Source organism: Megascapheus bottae, chromosome 22 (assembly GCF_031878675.1).
Source record: "Megascapheus bottae isolate mThoBot1 chromosome 22, mThoBot2.hap1, whole genome shotgun sequence".
NCBI lineage: Eukaryota > Metazoa > Chordata > Mammalia > Rodentia > Geomyidae > Megascapheus > Megascapheus bottae.
Window position 1 is genome coordinate 30,008,537 of NC_143530.1, and position 22,382 is coordinate 30,030,918.

The 22,382-nt window shown below is 43.2% G+C and overlaps 1 long non-coding RNA gene across 2 annotated transcripts in view; it reads left to right on the forward strand.

Annotated features, from left to right (window-relative positions):
* The window catches only part of LOC150048450 (uncharacterized), a 78,299-nt gene that overhangs the window by 49,662 nt on the left and 6,255 nt on the right, over positions 1 to 22,382 (forward strand). The gene's annotated exons all lie outside the window — the stretch shown is intronic.

A 22,382-nucleotide genomic window follows, 5' to 3' on the forward strand; every position in this document is an offset into this window, starting at 1 on the left:
CTGAAGGGGGCTGGGAGAAGAGTCTGTTTGCATATGTTGTTTTAAAGCATGATCCACCTCTTTTTCCTTCATCACTTTAAATAGCTAATATCTATCTCTCTGTCTGTCTGTCTGTCTGTCTGTCTGTCTGTCTATCTGTCTTAAAGAAAACCAAGTGACAAGTGAGAAAGTTTTGAGTTCAAGCCCTAGGACTGTTAGAAAAAATTAAGTTACTGTACTCATAATTAAATCAGGTTGGCCCAGACCAGACAAACCTGAAAGAACTGAGGAGATGGTGCTGTCGGTGGGCTTTATACCTCTTGGGAATGAACCTAGCTATTTCTTTGGAGGCCTCTAGGCTTCATCCTACACAGAACCACATCTGGGTTAGAGTTGTGAAGTTCAGCCCAAAAAGGAAATAGAAAGCCATTTTGAGTTGGACATTTGGAAAGCATTTTCTGTCTTGGGAAACCTAGTGCCTTTGGTATTTGTATATGGAATTCACTTGTTTATATTTAGGAAAATAGCTGCATGTGTGAATTGGGCATCAGCTGGAAGTAACAGTCTGCCTTCTACTAGCTGCACTGTAAGATGTAGGCAGTCATCTGGAGTAGAAAGCAGGGTGCCATAGATGCATTGAGGAGGACTGGCATCCATGATGCCACTTAACTGCTCTCTGGACCCTTGTTTCAGGGAGAGCACCTTGAAGTTACATGCATAAATACCCTGAGGGCTTCCCTGTGGTTCTTTTCATCTTTCCTGGGTCTTGCTGGTAGGGATTCTTTATATCTGAATGCCATTGAGCCCTTGCTGCCTGAGTCTTTTGGTTCTAAAAACATCAAACTCTTTGCCCCATTTCCTTATTACAAATACAACACAGGCAACTGCCTATGTTTTAGAGATTACTAATTAGTTTTTCCAGATTAAGACCATCTTGCAAAGGAACTTCCTTGGGCTCACTAGAGTTCCTTTTTGTGCTTCTAGACTCAGGCAACTCCCCACTAATGTAATTCTCACTCATCGGGACACTGCCTTCTCCTCCCTGTTGGGTCTCAAAATGTCAACCCTTTTTCATATCCTTGTAGTTTAATAGGGGTGTTCTTTGTGTCCTGTTCTTGATTCAGGGTCCATCTCAAAACATTCTTCAACTGATTCCACACTGCCATAACTTTCTAGGCCCCTCCTCATTTTTGTCACATACAGAATCTCTAGGAAGGAATTTAGTCCAACTTCCTTAGCCATGGTAACTTGTTTCCAGTCACCCTAATAGTGCTCCAAAGCCGCTTGCCTATGGCAAGAGAGACTTTTGTCCTTTTTTCCTTCTGTTTTCTTCCAAGCTTGCTCCCAGGATCCTGCATCACTTTGAAAGCTGGTTTGGTTTACCTTTACCTCTCCATTCCCTTTGTTCCCATTTCCAGCCAGGGCTCCTTTCTCTACACTACTAAATCCATGCCCAAACAAGTTCTCTGAGAACTCCTACGTCATCTTTCACAGCCTACACCAAGCCCACAACCGCCATTGTCCCAGACCCAAATCCAGCTTTCTCAGCTCCCGGTAATTTTCCCCCACACACCCTCTGTAATCATTCCTGCCCTTCAGCAGCACCTAGTTCTTTCTAGGTATTAGCTCCTGCTTTCCTATCTCCACACCCCTCCACACCCACCATGTGAGTCCATTCAGCTTCTGCTGGACCCATATTTGTTCTGTGGGCAACGCATAATTCTCTCCTCAGGCTTTGGTTGGTTGGTTGGTTTTGGTTTTCACCTTTCTGCTAGTTAGTGAGCTCATGAGTGGCCCCTCTGACCCCAATCTAGTAGTAGATCACTAATGAAATAAAACAGGCATTTTTACCATTAAAAAAGAAAAGAAAAAGAGAGAAATTGAGGACCTTAGAGTATCCCTAAGTTATTGGAAGGACATAGCAGGTCCCATTTATTTCTTCAAGCAGGTTTTGTTTGTTTTGTTTTTTGTTTTATTTTTTAAACCTCTTGACAGCTTGAAGGCAAGAAAAAAAATGTTTATTTTATTTATTTATTTTTGTCTGTCATGGAGTTTGAACTCAGCCTGGGTGCTGTCCCTGAGCTCTTCAGCTCAAGGCTAGCGCTCTACCACTTTAACCACAGTGCCACTTCCAATTTCCTGGTAGTTAATTGAAGATAAGAGTTTCACCGATTTTCATGCCTGGGCTGACATTGAACCATGATCCTCAGATCTCGGCCTCCTGAGTAGTTAGGATTAGAGGCATGAGCCACCAGCGCCCAGCTAACAGTTGTTTAGTTTCTATCTTAAAAGGATGCATGAGAAAACAAGGATCAAGTCAGCTCAACCCCCCCAGCACCTTTTAATCACAGTCCCTCCCCGTACCTCCTACCTCGATACCGTTGAATTTTATGGTGGATATATTTCCTCCTGTTCCAGACTCTGTATGCATTGCAGTTTAAGTAAAAAGAATTATTCTTAGTTTAAGGAAACACAGTTTTAATTCTTGGCTTCCATTTAAAAGACTCTCTTAAGCCCCATTACCTCTTGTTAATTGCAAAACAAACATCTTCCTGGAGAGTACCCTGTGACCTCTTTGAGATTATAAAAATCAACAGTGTAGGGACCATATTTACACCTATGCAATCCCATAGAGAAACCGTCTGCATTGCTAATGGTCTAGAGAAAGTTTTAATCTAATAATCCTCATTAAGAGCCAATGAGAAGTTTGAAATAATTGGAGTAAAGTCAAGACTACATACACAAAGGCAGTGACAGAGCTGAAACTTACTGTAATCTCTCACTTTTCATTTATGTTTTTTCCTTTCCTTTCCATGAAGATGTTCTGTTTTAAACTTAACTATATTTATGCCTCTCTTGCTGGGGGGTGGGGTGTTTGGAAACTGAATGGACTAGCATATATTAAATTATTAGTGTGTTTATTGTGTATTCCTAAGTTAATTCTATGGTTTGTTTCATATTATGTTCACAAGAAAAGGAAAGGTTAGGTTTGGTGCTGGTAGTATTGGCATTGATTGTTGGGGCCTTCCTGACACTAGAGATAATAGTAAAAAAGCCTTTGGAGGCTGGTTGTAGCTCAGTGGTAGAGCTCCCACTTAGCACTGTCCCTGAATTCCATATCCAGCACCAGAAAAAGCAGAGAACAAAACAAAAAGCCTTTGTGTCACCTTAGCTTTCTGAAGGTGGAATCCAATCTTGATGAGGCCAAGACTACGCTTGTCAATCTGACCTTTCTTGAAAATCACACACTTCTGGAAAATAAGATACAATTTATGACTTTTCCCCAACAAATGAATCTTTGTAAAACCATATAAAGCCTACAGGTTATGACACTTGTACTGTATTTTGACACATGTCTATATATCAATGATTATCAAGCTGAGAGTGTCAATTTACTTAGAAGGGGTTAAATACATGTAGAATAAGATAAAAACCAAGGTCTACTGTGTGTGTGTAGTGGTAGAGTGCCCGCCTAGCATGCACGAAGCCTTGGGTTTGATTCCTTAGTATCACATGTACAGAAAAAGCCAGAGATGGTACTGTGGCTCAAGTGGTAGAGTACTAGACTAGTCTTGAGAAATCTCAGGAACAGTGCTCAGGCCCTGAGTTCAAGTCCAGAAGGCAAAAAGAAAAGGCTTATTTTTTATTTATTTCTACAATACTTGGGATCAAGCCCAAGGCCTAGAGTTTCTAGGCAAGTGTGTGCTGTCATTGAACTACACCCTCAGACCCTTGTACATATGACCTAGCTTTATAAACATGTTTCCATGTTTTCACACACTAACCTTTATGTTTGATGTGAGGCCAGCTTTAAGAAAACTGAGCTTAGATGGGGCAGGGTAGGGAAGACTCATCTGGCAGAGGTCTGCCTGCTTAGCTGTCCTCCTCTACTTGATTACATGGGCTGTTTTCTTCTACATACTGAACCTCTTATGATAAGTATGGAGCAAAGTAAGACATTCCTAGGAACTACTAACTTCTCCTTCTCTGACTGCAGGTAAAACCATACTAGACTTTTTTTTCCTACCTCAGGGTTTTAAAAACCTTAGAGCATACAAGTTAAGAGATACAGTATAGTAATTTACTAAACAGAAAAGCATTATAGAATGTCTTATCCTGAGCTACAGATAATATTCATGTTTAGCTGTTTTAGATTTAAGTACACATACAAGGTTTTTAAAAAATTATTTTTCATTGTTATTATTAAGGTGTTTTACACAGGGCTTACCATTTCACAATTCCAGTATTGTGTACATTTCTGGATAGTGTCACCCATTCCTTTGGTCTTCTCTTGTTTCCCACTTCCATCCCTGCCCACAAGTTGCATACTTCATTTTCTACATAGTATATACTGAACACCATGGCCACATAAAAGTTTTAATTCCTAAACTGGGTGGTGGCACATGCCTGCAATCCCAGCACTCTGAAGTCTAGGGCAGGCGGATTGTGAGTGATGAAATTACTAGCAGGTAATAAACTTAATTCCTTAGTCACATTACCCACAGTTCACATGTGAATACCACAGCTAGAGGAGAGCATCTGTTCATCCACTGAACAATGCCATTGAGAGCATATCACTTTTATAAACTTTAATCTAGGAGTATAACCTGTTTATTGATGTGATAGGCTCTGAAAAAGAGAATGGGATTGGTTTTGTTTTTCTCCTAAGTTTCTAAAATTTTTAGTTACTTTCCTAGGTGATATAAAAACTGTGATTTGTTCACAAAATGAATTTTAAAAGACTTCAACCACAATGCTAATAAGCTGTGCTGTGATACTTTGTTGATTGTTGGAGAGCTATTGGGGAGAGCTTAGAGCTAGTGTGCTCTGGCTTTGTATGGGTTATTTTGTTGTAGTAAGTTTGTTTGTATAGAAAAGGTCTCTCTGAGTAGCCCAGGTTGGCCTTGAGCTTCCTAAGTTTATTGTATTTGGTGATGTTTTGGGTGGGCTTGTGACCTTGAGTAAGTTAAGTCTTTTTAGACATTCCCCAATGCCCACACATCAGTCACTCATGACAGTTTCTGTGGTTTTGTTTTGTTTTTGCCAGTCCTGGGGCTTGAACTTGGGGCCTAGGTACTGTACTGTCTCTGAGCTTCTTTAGCTGAAGGCTAACACTCTACCACTAGAGCCACAACACCACTTGAGGAATCGAATCCAGGGCTTCATGCATGCTAGGCGAGCACTCTGCCGCTAAACCACATTCCCAGCTTGCCTGTCATGTCTTGCAGTAGAGGGGAACAAGCCTAGGGCCTTGTTCATGGTAGGTAGGTAAGTTTTTACCATTGAGTTGCATCTCCAGCCCTCATAACATGTTTATATGACTTGTGTAAGTTTTGTGTTTTATATTTATTTGTTTGTTTATTTATTGCTGGTCCTGAGCTTGAACTCTGGGTCTGGATACTGTCCCAAAGCTTCTTTTGCTCAAGGGGAGCAGGGAGCACTCTACCACTTGAACCACAGTGCCACTTCTGTTTTTTTCTTTTTCTTTTTTCTTCCTTTTTTTTTTTTTTTTTGGAGTATTTTATTGGAGATAAGAGTCTCATGAAGTTTCCTGCCTGGGCTGGCTTCAAACTGCGAATAGCTAGGGTTACAGGTGTGAGCTACCAGTACCAGGCTTGCATATTAAATTTAACACCAACATTTTATCTTTCTGTAGTCCAGAGCCTGCTTGCCCTCTTTACCTACCTCCTCCCATCCCTGCTTTTCCCATCTGCTCTTTTCTCACTATGAATATTTATTTGTAGGTTTTCTTCAGAACAAAACTCATAATCATCCTACTCCAGAACAAATATCATTCTACCTTCTGGTCCACATTTACAGGGTGAGGAATCATTCCCACCTCCTTTAACTGTCTTAAGGCATCTGTATTGCCTAATGCAGACAGCCCAAGGTCATGGAGCTCACTGCTGGTTGTGAGGCACTCCTCTCTCCATCATGTTCCTCTCCTTCATGTCCCTCCCTTAAACTGTCTAGGTTATGTGTCTCTAAATGTCCAGTTTTTATACTGCCACTCAAAACTTTTTAAAATGTGGATATGGTTCTTTTGTTCAGGACTCAGATTTGAAAACAAAAGCTCTTCCATGGGTTTCTACAGTGGCAGGTAAAGTTTGTCCCTCTGAGGAACCTTGACCTTGGCGTCCTTCTGCCAGCCCTAGGTTTGCCATTTCCCCCATTCCCCTCTCACTCCTCTCTTATAGTGTGCTCGTATACTCTTACTGGCTCCCAGAGGGCTTGTTTTCATGGGCCAAAAACAAAGCAAAGCGTTTTCAGTTGTCATTTTCTTTCTTTTGCCAATAAAAGCATGAAGAAACAATTTCAGCCATCCTACTATCTTTATCACCTCATTTTAAAGAGGTCTTTTTAACCTAAACAAATTTATGAGAAACTCAGCAAATATCTGATGTTTCTCATTCTCTAGGAAAGGGTGAACGTGGAAGTGTTCAGGAATGCATGCTTTCTTTACGCTGTGTTCTCTGTGTGAGTATCTGGCTGTAAGTTAGCTGGGTCCTTTTTTCAAGCTCTGGCTTGCCTTTGCCCTACTGCCCTCATGTTCGATGACTCTTACCTCTGGTGAGCCTTACAGCTTTAAAGTGTTTGGCTCATGCTCCACTTTCCTTTGGATTGGAATTTCGCTCTTTGTGTCTACTCTCTCTTGCCCATCCTGTGAGCCAGGGGCTCTCTTACATCACTTGGTGGTTCTCACATCTGGAAGCTTTGTGGATTCTAGTGCCCGAGAATGACTGGCACCATATCTCAGTTTCCACACCCATACCCGATTGTGCCCTCCATCTATGGCACAAAACAGTAAAGGACATTTTAAGCAACTAATTTTATTTATTTATTATCTTATTTAACTTGTGATATCAGGGTTTGGACTTAGCATTAGCTTCATGCTTGTTAGTCACATGGTCTACTGCCTGAGCTGTGCTGCTAGCCCCTTTTGTTCTGGTTATATTTGAGATGTGGTCCTATTTTGTGCCTTGGCCAGATGGACTGAGCTTCTCCTATTTATGCTGCCTGTTATACCTAGATGATAGGTATTCCACTGCTACATACAGCCTTTTCTGTTGAGATGAGAGTTTTGTGAACTTTTTGCCTGGGCCAGATTAGAACTTTGATCTTCCCAGTTTCAGCCTCCAGTATAGCTGGAACAACAGGCACATGCTACCTTGTATAGCTGTTGGTTGAGTTGTGGGTGTCTCGTGAACTTTTTGCCCAAACTGGCCTTAGACCATATCCTTCTGATTTCTGTCCCCCAACTAGTTAGGATTATGGTTATAAACCCCTAATGCCCAGCCATTAAGCAACTAACTTCAGCACCTTGCATAGAAGGAACACTTTTCTGGTTCCCTCCCTTAGGCTTTGGATTGGACCAACTTCAAAAGCAGCAACAATAGGCCTGAAGCTCCAACTGCAGGAAACAGAAAAGATATCTACCCCTTTTTTTCTTTTCTAAAAATGAAATAAATGCTTGGTGTCTTAGACCATAAAGTCATGAGTGCAAAGAAACTGGAAGTTTAAAGGCCAGTGTTCCTTTGTTGTTGTTGTTTTTCTTAATAAAACAAATTAAGGAACCTTTGCCTAATGTGATAATATTAATAAGATTTGATTATAAATTTGGGGTGTGTAATTTGAATTCATGATTTAAATCAAAGATGCAGTACTTTTATAACTTCCACATGAGACAAGGATACAAAAAAAATCATGGCCACAACTAGTTGTTTTTTGTGGGGAGTCAAGAAAGGATTATTTGTGCTTTGGCCAGATCACAGAAGTAAAGATTAATTATAAGGAACAATAAACAAGATGATGATGTGTGTATGTTGTTGGTTTTAAATAGTCCTGCCATCCCCACAAATAACATTTTTACTGTGACTAGGGAGCTAATTATATAAGCTGTCAGACCTTTTGTTTTGTTTTTATTTATTTTGGTTAGATTTTCTTTTTGGAAACAGTTTCCCTGTGTTTCCTAGGATAGTCTTTAAATTGAAACTCTTGGTCCTCCTGTCTCAGCTTCCAGCTATAATGCACACCTGGCTTTGTTGGTCCACACCTGTCTGCACTCCTACACCTGGCTTTGATTGTGTCTTTGTGTGTGTGTTGTTTTCTTTTTCCCCTTAGGAAAACAAAATTCTCTTTTAAGATTTTGAACATGCTAGGAGGTCACTGGCTTCTTACATACTTTGTGGAAATGTAGTTACAATTCTACATCATTTAAATAATTTGAAGCCGTTCTCTTGAGAGATTTTGACTTATACGTTTCAGTTGTAGAGCAGGCAGAGCATGAAGTTGAGTTTGTGTGAGCATGGGTGCACCCAGGTGTAGTAGACTGTTTTCTTTCCAGAATTGTAATGAAGCATCTTCAAGGGTTTTGAAAAAGTTTTCCTCAGGCATATTCAGCAAGCATGGTAGATGCCATTGTTTCGCAAGTTTTCTATTTTCTTTGTCTGTACAGGTTGTTCCTGACTTCATGGCTGGGAGGAAATTAAGGATGCCGAAAAATGTGTGCTCTTGACTGGTGGCCTGAACTGGTTAGCTGATTCCCGATCTCCCACAGCCTCTGACTGCAGAAGAGGGCACGTAGTCAGTGTTCTAAGTTGGGGATGGAATGACATGTCTCCACTGCTGGCATTCTATCTTTCTATTTTTAGTCTGATATAAAAGAGACAGACCTACAGATTAGTATTGCATTTAGGAGTACAATAGAAACTGGGATTGTGGACCCAACCAGGAAGAAGCCTTGTTGGACACTTGTTCCCCACACTATGTCCTCACCAACTGTCCCTGCTGCCTTCAACCTCTCTTTTACCCAGTCTTCTCATCTATGAGCAGTTAAAGAGGCATTTGGGCAAAAATGATCCTCTTGTCCTTTAATTGATGTTAGAAGGAGTCCTTTTACCTTTGGAAAGAACTCTTACCTGGAGGAGCCATTCCAAACAATTAATTTTTTCCAATATTATCATCTTTCAAATGTATTAGCCCCGCTGAGCAGCAAGGAGCTGGAGGCTTAGGCCTGGAATCCCAGCTACTCAGGAGACTGAGACTTGAGGATCCCAGTTGGAAGCCAGCCTGGGCAGGAAAATCTACGAGACTCTTACCTTGATAAAGTGCTCAGAAAATGCCAGTGATGATGCTGTGGTTCAAGTGGTAGAGCATTAGCCTTGAGCCCAAGAGGCTCAGGGACAGGGCCCAGGCCCTGAGTTCAAGCCCCAGAAGCAGGGAAAAGGAAAGGAAAAAGGAAGAAAGTGTAACTCTTACCTTGTATGGCAATGAATTAGGGGCTTCTGATCCACTGATTGACCCATACACCCTAAGTGACATATACAACTTCAGACTACTTTCATTGGTATGTAAGAACTGGGTTTTGCTGTTATTCAGAATCTTGGATATTCACCAGAAAGTGATTAGCTGTAAGTAAATAGAAGTACTTTTGAGACTGGTACATAGAAAACCCTGGCACTCCAGCAGTCTTAGGTTCAGAGTGAGGGGAACGGACATCAATAGTCCCATCTGTGGCTCACACCTGCAATTCTAGATACTCAGGAGGCTGAGACATGGAAGATCATGATTCTAGTCCAGGCTAGCAGAAAAGTTTGCTAGTCTCTATGTCCACAATTACCAGAAAAAGCAAGGCTGGATGCATGGCTCAATGGTAGAAACCTGCTTAGCCCAGAGTAAGGCTGTGAGTTCAAAACACAGTACCACCATCAAAACAGACAGACAAAGGTCAGTCTGATCTCATGTGACAATCCAGAAGACCAGTGTATTCTGGGCTAATTGAATGTGCAAACAAGCGTATGGCAAGAATTATAATCTAGCCAGACATGAAAATGTTAGTTCAAACTGTATTCCCAATATTTTGGGAGGCTGAGTAAGAAGGATTGCAGGTTCAAAGCCATTCTGGACTGCATAGTGAAACCCTATGGGGGGGGGGAAAGAATAGCATTGTATTCTATACTTGACTTTAGCTACATGACTACTCGTGTTTCTGGACTTTGATGAGGATAACTCTTGTGTTTGCTATAAACAAAGAACAAATACATGAGTGAGCCTGGAAAGCAAGCTCTTTTCTTTGAAGTGTCATGCCGCTCTTTCATACACTGGAGCACAGGGAATGCTGGTTCATTTGACTGTGAGGCTGTTGGAGTTGAAGTGCATGCTGGGTAGTTGCTGCTCAGTCACTGTGTCATAGTTCTGGAGGCAAGCATTTGAAACAAGTCAAACAGCCCCTTGGATGAGCTACAGGAAGTCCAGCCCTTGGCTTCAAGTGGTCAGTGGGAGATAAAAGTGGACTGTTGGAGCTAGGCCTCTCCTATCACTGGATAGCAAACTGTTAAGGAACGATAAAAAGAAGGAGTAGGCATGTTCTTTCTGAACAACATGAGAATTCCTTTATCACAAGCATCCAAGTAAATTAAAGGGGGGTGAGCAAGAGATGGCGTGGCTTTATGATTGTGTCTTTGTCTTGTTTAGAAACTGTTATAAAAGAAAGATGATGTACAGAAGAATTACAGATACATAAGTCAGGTAGAGAGTACATTTTGAACAATTTCACCCCTTCTCTTGTGATTGTCTTTGAAGAACTCCACTTGAGAAGGAATATTTGGACTGAATTCCACAAATATGCTAAAGCATTTTCTTGCCGTGGAAATATCGGCAGAGGTCAGTTTCCTTCAGTTTTTTGTTTGTTTAATTAGAAATGCTCTCGGGTTGGGTATCCTAATCTATGTACCACAAAGATTGTGTGCTGTATGGCCTTTGGGGACCACTGTGTTAGTCACTCATGACACTCCTTGACCTGGGCAAATGAGCAGGCAGGTCTCAGGTGGTTAGGACTCCTGTGGCTCTCCTAGCAGTGGGAGGCCCTTCTTTTCTCTCAGATGTATTTTTGTTGCTTGCGCAGTCACTACTCCAGTATAAGAAGAGTCTTGAGATCTGGGCCACTGGGGTTGTCTTTCCTTTCTGTTTTATTCTTCTTATTCTTCATAACATTTGGGGGGAAGTTGAGGAGTCTGCAAAGTGGTTTGGGTGTCTGCTTTTGGCGAGCCCTATAAGATGTGAATCCACATTTAAGAGCCTGGGCATCCGAGGTGCTTGATGGGAGCCCATCCTAATGCAGATGAACCAGTGTGCTGCGAGAACTTGGAGTTGCTTTCAGACCTGGCTAGGGGAAGGGTCAACCTTCCCAGCAACGTGACTGGACCCCTGGCCCCAGGCAGTGCAGTTGTCCTGAACTAATCATCTTCCCCTCTTGTCAGGGCCTGAGCTTTGGACTTCCTCCAGGAAGTCTGGGCCTATACTAGTCCAGCTTGTTAGTACTCAAAACAAGCCACCCATTCCCCAGTCTGACACACAGCTGTCAGGAAGGTCCATCCTGCCTTAGTTGTCACGTTTACTTTGCTCAGTTTTAAGAAAAAACCTTTTTCTTGCTGGTGTTTTTGGTTTTGATTGGCTTGAGATACACACGTTAACACCCACCTCCATCTACCTCTACCTCAGAGTGTTTGTTTGCCTTCACAGCAACAGTGATGAGGAGTGCTTTTCTTAGAAGCAGAATCCCAGTGGCGGGCGAAGGAAAGACCATGAGTTCCATGCACAGAAGGTGGCCCATTAGGCCCTTGGGAGCTGGGCACGATGGTTCCTCAGCTCAGTCATTCTCAGCTGACAGTTGGTAATGTCTGATTACCCACTGTGAATATTTGACCACAGCCAACCACTTTTCCAATGGGTGAGGAAAGATGTTCTTTGCCTTTCTAAGCCGTCAAGGGAAGGGCACTGCATCCAACAGTTTTATCTTCCACAAAGTCATTTTGGTTTTCCAAGGAGTGTCATGCTGCAAATGCTTTGAATTCTGGGAATGTGCTGGCCCCCGTCTGATGAGAGGTTAACCACCTGGCCTGAGGTTGCTTAGCTTGCATTCAGCTTTCTCCTCGGGGAAGATTATAGAGATTCCGGCTTCAGCTGCACCCTTTCTCCAGCCTGTCAGAAAGGCCAGCCCTTGACCTTGAGGCCTATGAAAGAGTTGCAGGGTATTGCCCAAAACACTACAAACAGCTATTGAACTTTACCCCAGCTGCTTCCTAAAAACTATAAATGTGACACAAGATAACTTAGTGCTGCTTCTGATAGAATCTTCCAGAACAACCCAATGACTAGAATCTGGTTGCCTGAGAGTGCCAGGAAGGCAAAACCTTAGATCTTGTACTGCTGCTGAGAGAGTGGAACACAAGGAAGAGAGAGCCCTGCCCTTCTGGGAGCCAGTAGTGTGTACTTCCTTGATTAGGCAAATATGGAACTGACCAGGATTTGTTTCACCCCTACACCAAAGCCGGATGGGTTTTATTTCCTGCTCACACCAATGCAGCATGGCAAGTGTCAGCAGCTGCCTGCTCTTTACTGCCAGGGGTATTGCATCTGTGATAAACCAACTTTTATTTATTTTTAACTGCCGTATGGGCTCGGGTTTTATTTTTATTTTTACAAATATCATCTAGCTAGACTTACCCTTAAAGGTCTGGTATTCTAACAGAGGAAACTCCTAGGCGAGTCAAACACTTGGGGGGATTCATTATGGAGAGGAAATAGGATAACATCAATAGCTAGAAGGTACTATATATCCTATTTGCTAAGTATTTGAACTGAAGCCGAGGGGCATCAGTGGTGGTAAGCCATGCTTCTAGGCCAGGATTTAAGATTCCATGTCATGCTGGGCACAGATGGTTCATTGCCTGGAATTCTAGTTCCTCTGGAGGCTGATATCTAAGCATCCCGGTTGAAAGCTCAAGCAGGAGAGTTCATGAGATTTTGATCTCCATAATCACCAAAAGTCAGTAATAGAAGTGTGGCTCAAGTGTTGGAGCAAACAGCCTTGAGTGAAAAAAGTTGAAGGAAGGGCCTAGGTCCTGAGTTCAAGGCCTTCTACCAGCACGAGCGCACACACACACACACCTCCCCCCCCCCCCCTCTCTCTCTCTCTCTCTCTCTCTCTCTCTCTCTCTCTCTCTCTCTCTCCCTCTCTCCCTCTCTCCCTCTCTCTCCCTCTCTCTCCCCCCTCTCTCTCTCTCCCTCTCCATCTCTCCCTTTCTCCCTCTCCTTCTCTCCTTCTCCCTCTTTCCCTCTCCCTCTCTCTCTCTCCCTCCCTCCCTCCCTCTCTCCCTCTCCCTCTCCCTACCACCCTTGCCCTCTCTCCCTTTCCCTCCCCTCCTCGCTCTCCCCTCCCTTCCCTCTCACACACACAAAGCTTCTATACATTGGTTTATTCTCAAGCATGCTTATGAATTCGACAGTTTTATGGGAATGGCTTCGTCCTTTCAAGAGTATACAGCACAGCAGAAGAGTCATCTCACCTGGTTTCCACCTACTGAGAGAATGACTTTGTTGTTGTTTTTACATAACATGTGGCTAGTGGTTATCCCTTCTTTGTTAAATACACCCAGCGGCATAAGCTCATATCTTACTGGGCCTCATTTCACCTGAGGGCTGTACTTCAAACTCCTGGTTTAATGTTAGTCCATGGTCCCACCTATATGTCCTGTCTGCCTAGTGCATCCATGGGCTGAGTGTGCCCCTCTTCTACACCTGCAGCTTTTGTACCCACCTCTTATGTGTCTCCAGTTATTTCTCTTAGAGCATCTTTCATTTCTTCACCCATTTTTGCCCTCCACCCTTAGCTTAGTTTCTCAATCCTCTAACTTGCTTATTATCTTCCTTCTCTGAATGGTTTCTCATAAAACATTTTTGTGATGCAGCAGAAAGTACAAGAATTTTGAAATAGAATCCTGGCCATGCCAGGATCTGTAGTGTCCCACAGATAACATAGATATTACTTAAATATGTGTAAAGTGCCCAATACATTACTGGCAGAGTTTCTGTTCCATAGCTAATGCCCTCTTGTTATTTTTATGGAAGAAACAATTAGATTCACACTAGACTTCTGATGAAGTCTGACTTGTATCATGTTGGCCATTACAGCAATATCCTTATGTTGTGAAGCCCTCCTCCCCACATCTTGTACTTGTTATAAACCTAACAGACCAGCAAAGCAGATCTTAGGTAGGATGGGGCAGTAGCTTTAGATGTAACCCCTAGCCTAGGACTTTTCTGTGCTAGAGGAAGGTGAAGGCACCCTCCCCTGTCTCCCTCTGCTGCTTTTGTTCAGCATTGTCACTCCCCTGACAAGACAGAGACCACTTTAGCTGCTACTACAATGTCCCCTTTCCTTCCAGCTTTCTTGGGCATAGTGGAGCGTGATATAGGTCTCTGCTAAATTAGGCAAGAAAGTGATGAAAGAGCAGGTCCCCATGGCCAAGCAGAAAAAGCAATGTTTAAGAAACGTATGCCCTGCCTAGGGAAAGGGCCAGGGACTTAGTCTTCCCACAGCTGGACGTCAAGGGCAGCCTGCGTCTCCCTCCCAGGAGAGGAGGGCCCTGTGTGACAAATGGCTGCCAGGTGGCAGCTGCATGTTGGCCTCCCAAGTCTGGCAATAGTTAGATCCACTCCCTAGAGAAGGGATGCAAGCAGTGGAGTCAGCCCTTCCCATGTACCCTCAGAAAGGCTTGTGAGCAGGGCTTTGCCCCTCTGTCTCTGAAAAGGCAGGAGCTCTACAGAGAGGCGGCTGTTTGTGATGGTTGGGCCTAGCATATACCAGGAAAGCTCTCCACCTTTCCAGTATTCCCATTTTATCTTTGCTGTGATGAGGAGTTAAACCCAGTGCCTTGTGCTGCATACTTAGTAGACACGGTGTTACTGTTGTTGTTGTTGTTTTTTGGCCAGTTCTGAGCCTTGAGCTCAGGGTCTAAGCACTGTTCTTGGGCTTTCTCAAGGCTACAGGTCTACCACTTGAGCCATAGCACCATTTCTAGCTTTTTTTTTCTACATATGTGCTACTGAGGAATTGAACCCGGGTGCTTGTGCATGCCAGGCAAGCACTCTACCACTAGGCCAAACTCCCAGCCCTCAGCAAAATGTTTTGTAGTCCCTATCTTCCTAGCCAGAACCTTGCTAAAACTGAATTACGCGTAGCAGTTAAAATGACTGTACAGCCAGAAGCTAATGGCTCAAACCTGCAATCCTAGCTACTCAGGAGGCTGAGATCTAAGGATTGTTGTTTAAAGCTAGCTGGATCAGGAAAGTCCATGAAACTCTTACTTCCAGTGAACTTCTAAAAAAGCTGAAAGTGGAGCTTCGTGGCTCAAGTGGTAGAGCACTGGCCTTGAGCAAAAAGGAGCTCAGGCACAACACCCAAATCCCAGGACCATGTAGTTTTCACTTATTTGTGTTTATTTCAATGTGCTTTTTATTTTAAAAAGAATCTGTATTTAACTGTTCCTTTACCTAAGGACTATATACCCCCATTAGTATTATTCCTTTTCAAATACTTTGTCTGGGTCTAGACTGCTGGGTACTTTGAATGTAATGACCTTTATAAGTTACTCCAGAGGGTATGGTTGGTTTCCCTTCATACATTCTCCCTCTTTCCTTCCGTCCTTCCTCTTTAGGACCCATGAAGAGGCACTGCAGTACAGCTGAGGCTTTTTTTTGTTGTTTTTTTGCTAGTTGTGGGGTTTGAACTCAGGGTCTAAGCACTGTCCCTGGGCTTTTCTTAAGGCTAGAGCTCTACCACTTGAGCCATATCACCACTTCCAGCTTTTTCTATGTATGTGGTACCAAGGAATCGAACCTGGGTCTTTATGCATGCTAGGCAAGCACTCTACCACTAGGCCAAACTCCCGGCCACATTTTAATTATTTATTCTTCGGTGCCAGTTACTGGGGCTTGAGCTTTAGGACCAGGGCACTGTCTCTGAACTTACTTTATTCAAGGTCAGCACTCTGCCACTTGAGCCACAACGCCACTTCCAACATTTTTTGGACAGTTAGAGATAAAAACCTCATGGGTTTTCTGACCTGGGCAAGCTTTGGACCACAGTCCTCATCATTCAGTCACTAGAATTATTGGAGTGAGTTACCACCATCTGGCTAATGCCTTCCCTAAATCTCTCTTCTCTCTACCTGTGGTTGTACATTTCTTACTGTCTAGTAACAGCAAAAGAGAGACTCCATCAGAAATCCCACCAAAGAACTTTTCAGAGCTGGGAATGTGGTTGTGACTGGCAAAAAACAAATCAATCAATAAGAAAGAACTTTTAGCGGGGTATCATAGTCAATGCCATTTGCTGGAGAGATACCTTTTAGGATGCAAGGCTGCATGAAGGAACAGACCAAGAGAGTTCACTGCCTATGTTCACACTGATCCTATCCTGCCTGAAGCTCATATCCAACATACACTTACTCATGAAGAACCTAGAAATAGGCCTTCGTAGTTACTTATTTTGTAAATAAAGCCAAAGCTGGATTGAGATCTGAGTCTTCGCACTGTTGCCTTGGTTTTTGAACTTCCTTATAACCTTTTATAAGGAAACTTTTCAGGAACATTCTGGGGTTTTTGTTTTGTTTTTTGCCCTTCTCCATCAACTGGTTTTTAGGACTGGAGAGTCATGACTACAGATTGTTGAGCCTACCCTTAGAGGAGTTTCTGATTGTGTCGATTTTGGGGATAGGGGTTAAGAATCGGTATTTTTAATGATGGAGTTTGATGTTAATCCAGATGGTCCTCCTGTTCTAGTTCTCTCTGTTCTAGTTCAATTGTGATTTTTAAAAAAAAATGTTCTTGAACATGATACATTCAGTAGAAACCATATGTGTAATTTTGAATTTGGATCCTCTTCTTCACTAGCCATATGTGATCCTCTGGTCCTTTGGTGAGTGCAGGTCACAGTCAGCCCTGTGATCAGGAGAGGAAATAACTAATGCCCTAGTGTACTGTGCTCTTAACTTTGGCTATGCACTAGGTTTGGTACATTAGCTGCATTTTTGACTTACAGTGAGTTTGTTGGAGTGCCATCTCACATCGAAGGCACCTGTGCTGTGTGTGTTGGCTGTGTTTACAGGCCAGCTGCAATTACCTTTATCTGCTGACTAGCTAGGACTGTTGGTAAGATTCCTTCAGTTTGATTTTGCCTAGCTTTTCATCTATGCAGTCTAGCCACTTACCCTCTCTTCCTGTCCCATGCTTCTTCTGACACACACAGCTCATAGACTTGTCAGGCTTTGTTGCAACCCTCCATCCCCATACTCTGAGACCTGAAGTGCAGACACCTCTTGTTCAAAGTCTGCACATAATTTCCGTGGGGGCAGAAGTGACCAGGAGAGCTTGTCATGTTAGTGGATCAATTGGATGAATCACTGGAATGAATTGAGCTGCTAGAAATTTCAACACGAGCCCCCAGCCTGCCTCTTCTTTTGCCTACCTGCTTCTAAAATCTGAGGAAGTAGAATGTGAAGGCCCTCATCCTTTTGCACAGCAAAGGGAATGTTTTCCAACCTTTCCCAGCTGCAGTGAACCTTTTCCCCAATCGTGTAAGTCTGGGCCTCTTTCCAGAGCGATGGGTAGTGGGGAGGGGAAATGGAGTGGAGTGCTCGTTTGTCCATGGCCCTCTCCAGCCCAGGCGGCATGAGAGGGGAAACACTGAATATCTGGAAGAGCAGAAATGATTCAGGCCCAGATTGTGAGAAGTTAGAGAACGTGACTAAGAAAGCACATCTGTGCTCTCAAGCCCTGTGCCAGGAGTCACACATGTTGTCCAAAAGAATCTTAATGGAGTCCAGAAACAGGATTCACTCTGTGCTCCCGCATAATAGTCCTGAGATTTCATAGGCAAATGACTCGACCCCTCTAAACTTTAATTTTCTCATCTCTACAGTGACATGAATACTCAAATGGTTATTATCATGAAGATTAATTAAGATGGTACACTCGGTGTGTGGTACATAGTATTCAGAAATTGTTCACTGTGATTGTTAGCTCTAATGGAGGAATGAGAGGTATCTTGGGGATCAAAGTCAAAAGCCCTTGGTCTGTGGAATTACGTACACGTACACTTTGGCCGAGAGAACTGCGGTTGGGAGGTGAGAGAACAGCAGAGAGGTAATCATGGGAACTGGCGGGTGATGCGGATAGAAGTGAAATAGGGAACATAGGAGATAAACCAGAGGTTAACGGAGGCTTCTTACATTCCTGAGGTTCTCACCTACTTTCACTCTAGACTGCTCTTTTGAACATGGTCTGTGCCATCCTCAGCAGAGAAAGAAAAATGCAGAGCTGACTGGAGGAGTTTGTAGTGCCCAATTTTGCAGGCTCTGCTCAGATGCTAAAAGGTGCAACACACACTCTAGACCTCATTTTACCAAAGTCTGTGCCAGTTATGGGCAGAATGGGGTGGGTGGGTTACCACCCTATCCAAGGCATAGCCTGCACCTGAAGCCAAGAAACACATCAACTTCCTGGAACTCAGAGCTGTCATCCTAGCTGTCCCAGCCTTCTGAGCACGTGAAAGGCCATCTTGGTTAGAAAGGACAGCTTTTCCTACGGTATTTTTCAGGCAGAAGGAGACTAGGTCCAGGCTAGCCTTACTTTTGCTGCTTGTCAAGCATCCTAGCTCCACATATGCTAATATTGGAATTCCTCTTACCTTGCAGCTTGTTCTTGGTTCTGAACCTGGCAGTTGTGCTCTTACTTACAGCCAATGAACTAACCCAAGTATGGGAACATCACTGAGCCTCAGCATTCGTTGCAGTCACCCAGTAAAGTACTCTAAAGCCTAGGGCCTCTGCGGTCATCTCAAGCATCTCTGCTTACTCCATTTTTCCTAGGGGCCTACCAGAAGATTTTTAGATTTCACTTCAAAAACCCTGAGGTTTTGTTTTGTTTTGTTTTAGAAGCTGGGATACACCCTGGACTTCTAAACCATCTTCCTTTTATCTTTCATCTTTTCATTGCTATCTCACTGGACCTAGAGAATGCCTTCTTAATCTCTTTCTGGCTTTGTGTAGCTTTGTCCCTTATCTCCTCCTTGGCTGGGGGCTGGGCTTTCCCTACCCTATCTGCTCCTGGAGGGACCTCTGCTGCCCTCTCAAGACATCTTAACCCAGAAATTCATTATCTTAGACCCTTCCCAACTATCCCAGCCAGTCTTCAGCATGTTTCACCTACAGAAGTCATCTTCTGTGGCATAACAACCCCGCCCACCCCACCCCTTTCTAAGGTGCTTATGCTGTGGTAAGGGGTATCTTTTCTTTCAGAAACTGTTTTGTACTTTGAACCCTCCAAGTTCTATGTGTCCCTAAGGGAATCCAAAACAAACAAGATAGCTGTGACTTGTTACTTAACTTGCAGGACGTTTAGGATATTCAAATTATTTATACCTAAGGTCAGATGGTAAAATTTCAAGGTCAAGTCTCTGCCTGGCCCTTTTGCTTTAAAAGAATCCTTTTCCCCTTGATTCTCTGTGTTTTGGAGGAAGCTATTTGAACTTTTTTTAGTTAGATTCTGAAAACTTTAATCTCAGATATTTATGTGTTAAACATTATTTTTGTTGCTGTTATTTTCAATTATATGTAGAATTATAGTTCACTCTATTTATTCAGACCTTGACAGTTTCCAGACACATAAAAGTGATGGTTCTAGACACTTTCTTACTTACAAAATTGAGTAAAAGAATAAATTTTTAATTGTTTCTTAGAGGTTTTTTTTGTTTTGTTTTGTTTTGCTGATCATAGCGCTTGAACTCTGGGCCTGGGCGTTGTCCCTGAACTCTAAAGCTCAAGGCTAGAACTAGCTCTTGAGCCATAGCACCAGCCACTTCTGTTTTTCTGGTGGCTAATTGGAGATAAGAGTCTCAAGGACTTTACTGCCCAGCCCTCCATCCTCAGATCTCAGCCTTCTGAGTAGCTAGGATTATAGGCATGAGCCACCAGTGCCCAGCCACTTTTTTTTTTTTTTTGTCTTCTACCCCTCGTGATGGAAATTAAACCGAGGGTCTCAAGCATATTGGAAAAACACTTTAGATGGAGTCAGGGAAAACAACTTTAAATGGAGCCAGGGACAACATCCCCCCATACTTCCTATTTTAAAATGAATAACAACAAGGAAAGCTTGACTGTTGTATATTTCCCTCTTCCTATACTGGAGATAGATCTCAGGGTTGAGCATGTTAGGTAAGTAGTCAACCATGAGCTAGCTATATCCCAGCCCTCACACCTTGCATGTGCAAAGCCCCAAGTTCCATTCCCTGGTGCCAAATACACAGAAAAAGCCAGTACGTTGGCTCAAGTGGTAGAGCGCTAGTCTCAAGAAAGCTCAAGGACAGTGTCCAGGCCCTGAATTCAAGCCCCAGGACTGCTCAACAACAACAACAACAACAACAACAACAACAACAACAACAAAACCTTGCTTTCCTTGTATTTCCGTGCTTTAAAATAGTGGTAGATGATCTAATAAGGGATATTTTGTTTGAAGGGCAATTTCATTTCTGAAAATACGCGGGAATGTTCACCAGGTGGCTTGATGAATAGTTTAAAGGAAGGAGGGTCATGAATATCAAGGATACTTTAACCACTATCTCCTGGGTTTCTTGGAACCTTGATTCTCCTGATAACAAACTGTACGTAGTATGGAATGTGTGCATTTTTCTGTGGGATAAACTATAATTATTCTTAGGGATAGTCCCTCCCCAGGAAACATGGAGAAATACCAGGGTAGTATCAGCATACCTCTAGGTTTAGGGTCTCAGTGTCCTATTGACCATCTTTCCCTGTGGATTGCTCGCCACTCCTCCCCTCTCCTCCCTTCCCCTCCCCTTCACTTCCTTTTGCTCCTTCCTACCTTCCTCCCTCCCTTCTTGCCTCCTTTCCTTTCCTCCCTTCCTAGCTTCCTCCCTCCCTTCTTCCCTCCTTCCCTTCATTCCTTTCCTCTTTCTTTTCCTCATTCTTTCCTCCCCTCCCTCCCTTCCTCCCTCCCTCTCCCCTTCTTCCCTCCCTCCTTCTCTCCCTGCCTCCCTCTCTCCTTCCCTCCCTCCCTTTTTTGCTTCTTTCTTTCCTTCTTTCTGTGATGCTAGGGTTTGAACTTAGGATGTCTTGCTTGTTTAGCAGTCCTGCTTTCTTGCTATTTTTAAATCCAGAGAACCTTTCAGGAAAGAATCACCAAGGGAAAATATGGAGAATTGAAGCAGTGACGTAGGAAGAGAGGACGACTTCTGGGAGCATCATGGTGTCACTTGTGATAGAAAAGCCGGTCGAGCTCTTCCCCCAACAGTCCAGTCTAGCCAGGGGGTTTGCTGCCCAAGGTGCTAATAAACTCTGTGTGGAAAACTCAAGTAAGATGCAAGATGATAGTGGTATGACACACTTAGGCAGATTGTCTCTAGACCCTTCGAAAGAGCGTAAAAGTGAGAAAATAAGCCAGGTAATTGCTTCTTGATAAGTGTTACTCTCGTGGACTTGATTCTGCTTTTTTCTTCCTTTGTGGTTCTGAAGATGGACTGTAGAGTGTCATGGATGTAAGGTAGCTACTCTCCTGCCGGTCTTTACCATCAGCTTGCTTCTGAGTCTGCTCCCATTTTAAGCAGAGACATTGTATTCAGATCCAGAGACAAATATTGGGTGCTGTAGCACACACACACACACACACATACGCACACACACACGCACACACACACGGACTATGTTGAGGACCAGACTAAGTATTCTCCCAGACTGAACCTTGAAATCTTAGAACATAATTTCTCAGTTTCCTGAATGGCATATGTAATGAGAGATGCTTTCTGTGTCTCCCAATAGAAAGGGGAGAATATGTATTTGATCCCATTTGACGAGTGTTATAGATGCTCCAGATAAGATGTGACAATCTCTATTTTAAGGCACTGTTCATCTATTTTTCTCTTCCCTGTAAGAAAGACCATTAATATTTTCTGTTTAATTATATGTAATAAAATATATTTTTATATATTTATGATATGTGTGTATATATATGTGTGTGTGTATATATGTATATGTATATTGCCAGTCCTGGGGCTTGAACTCAGGGCCTGGGCACTCTCCTTAGGCTTTCTCAAGGCTAGTGTTCTACCACTTTAGCCACTGCCAGCCTTCTGTGTATGTGGTACTGGCGAACTGAACCCAGGGCTTCATGCATTGCTAGGCAGGCACTCTACCACTAGGCCATGCTCCAGGCCCTGAACTATGTTTTTGTTTTGGGGTTTTGCAAGTGCCCAGGTTTGAACCCTGGGCCCTGTGGGTGCTAAACAGATGCTCTACCATTGAACTATCCTCTTGCCTAGGTGAGCCCATGCTGTTTACATGTCGGTGGAGTGATTCAAGCTCACCTGGAACCAGTGGTCTGTGCCGTTCTTATGTGTCATTGCCGTTAGTGTTGATGGAACATACTTTGGTGGTAGTAGTGGTTGGGTTCATGTTTCTTCAGTCATATTCAGCTCAGCTACTCTCGCTTGGGCACTAAAGGGATACTTTGAGTGAAATCAATCTACACCCTGCTTATAATTAACAAAC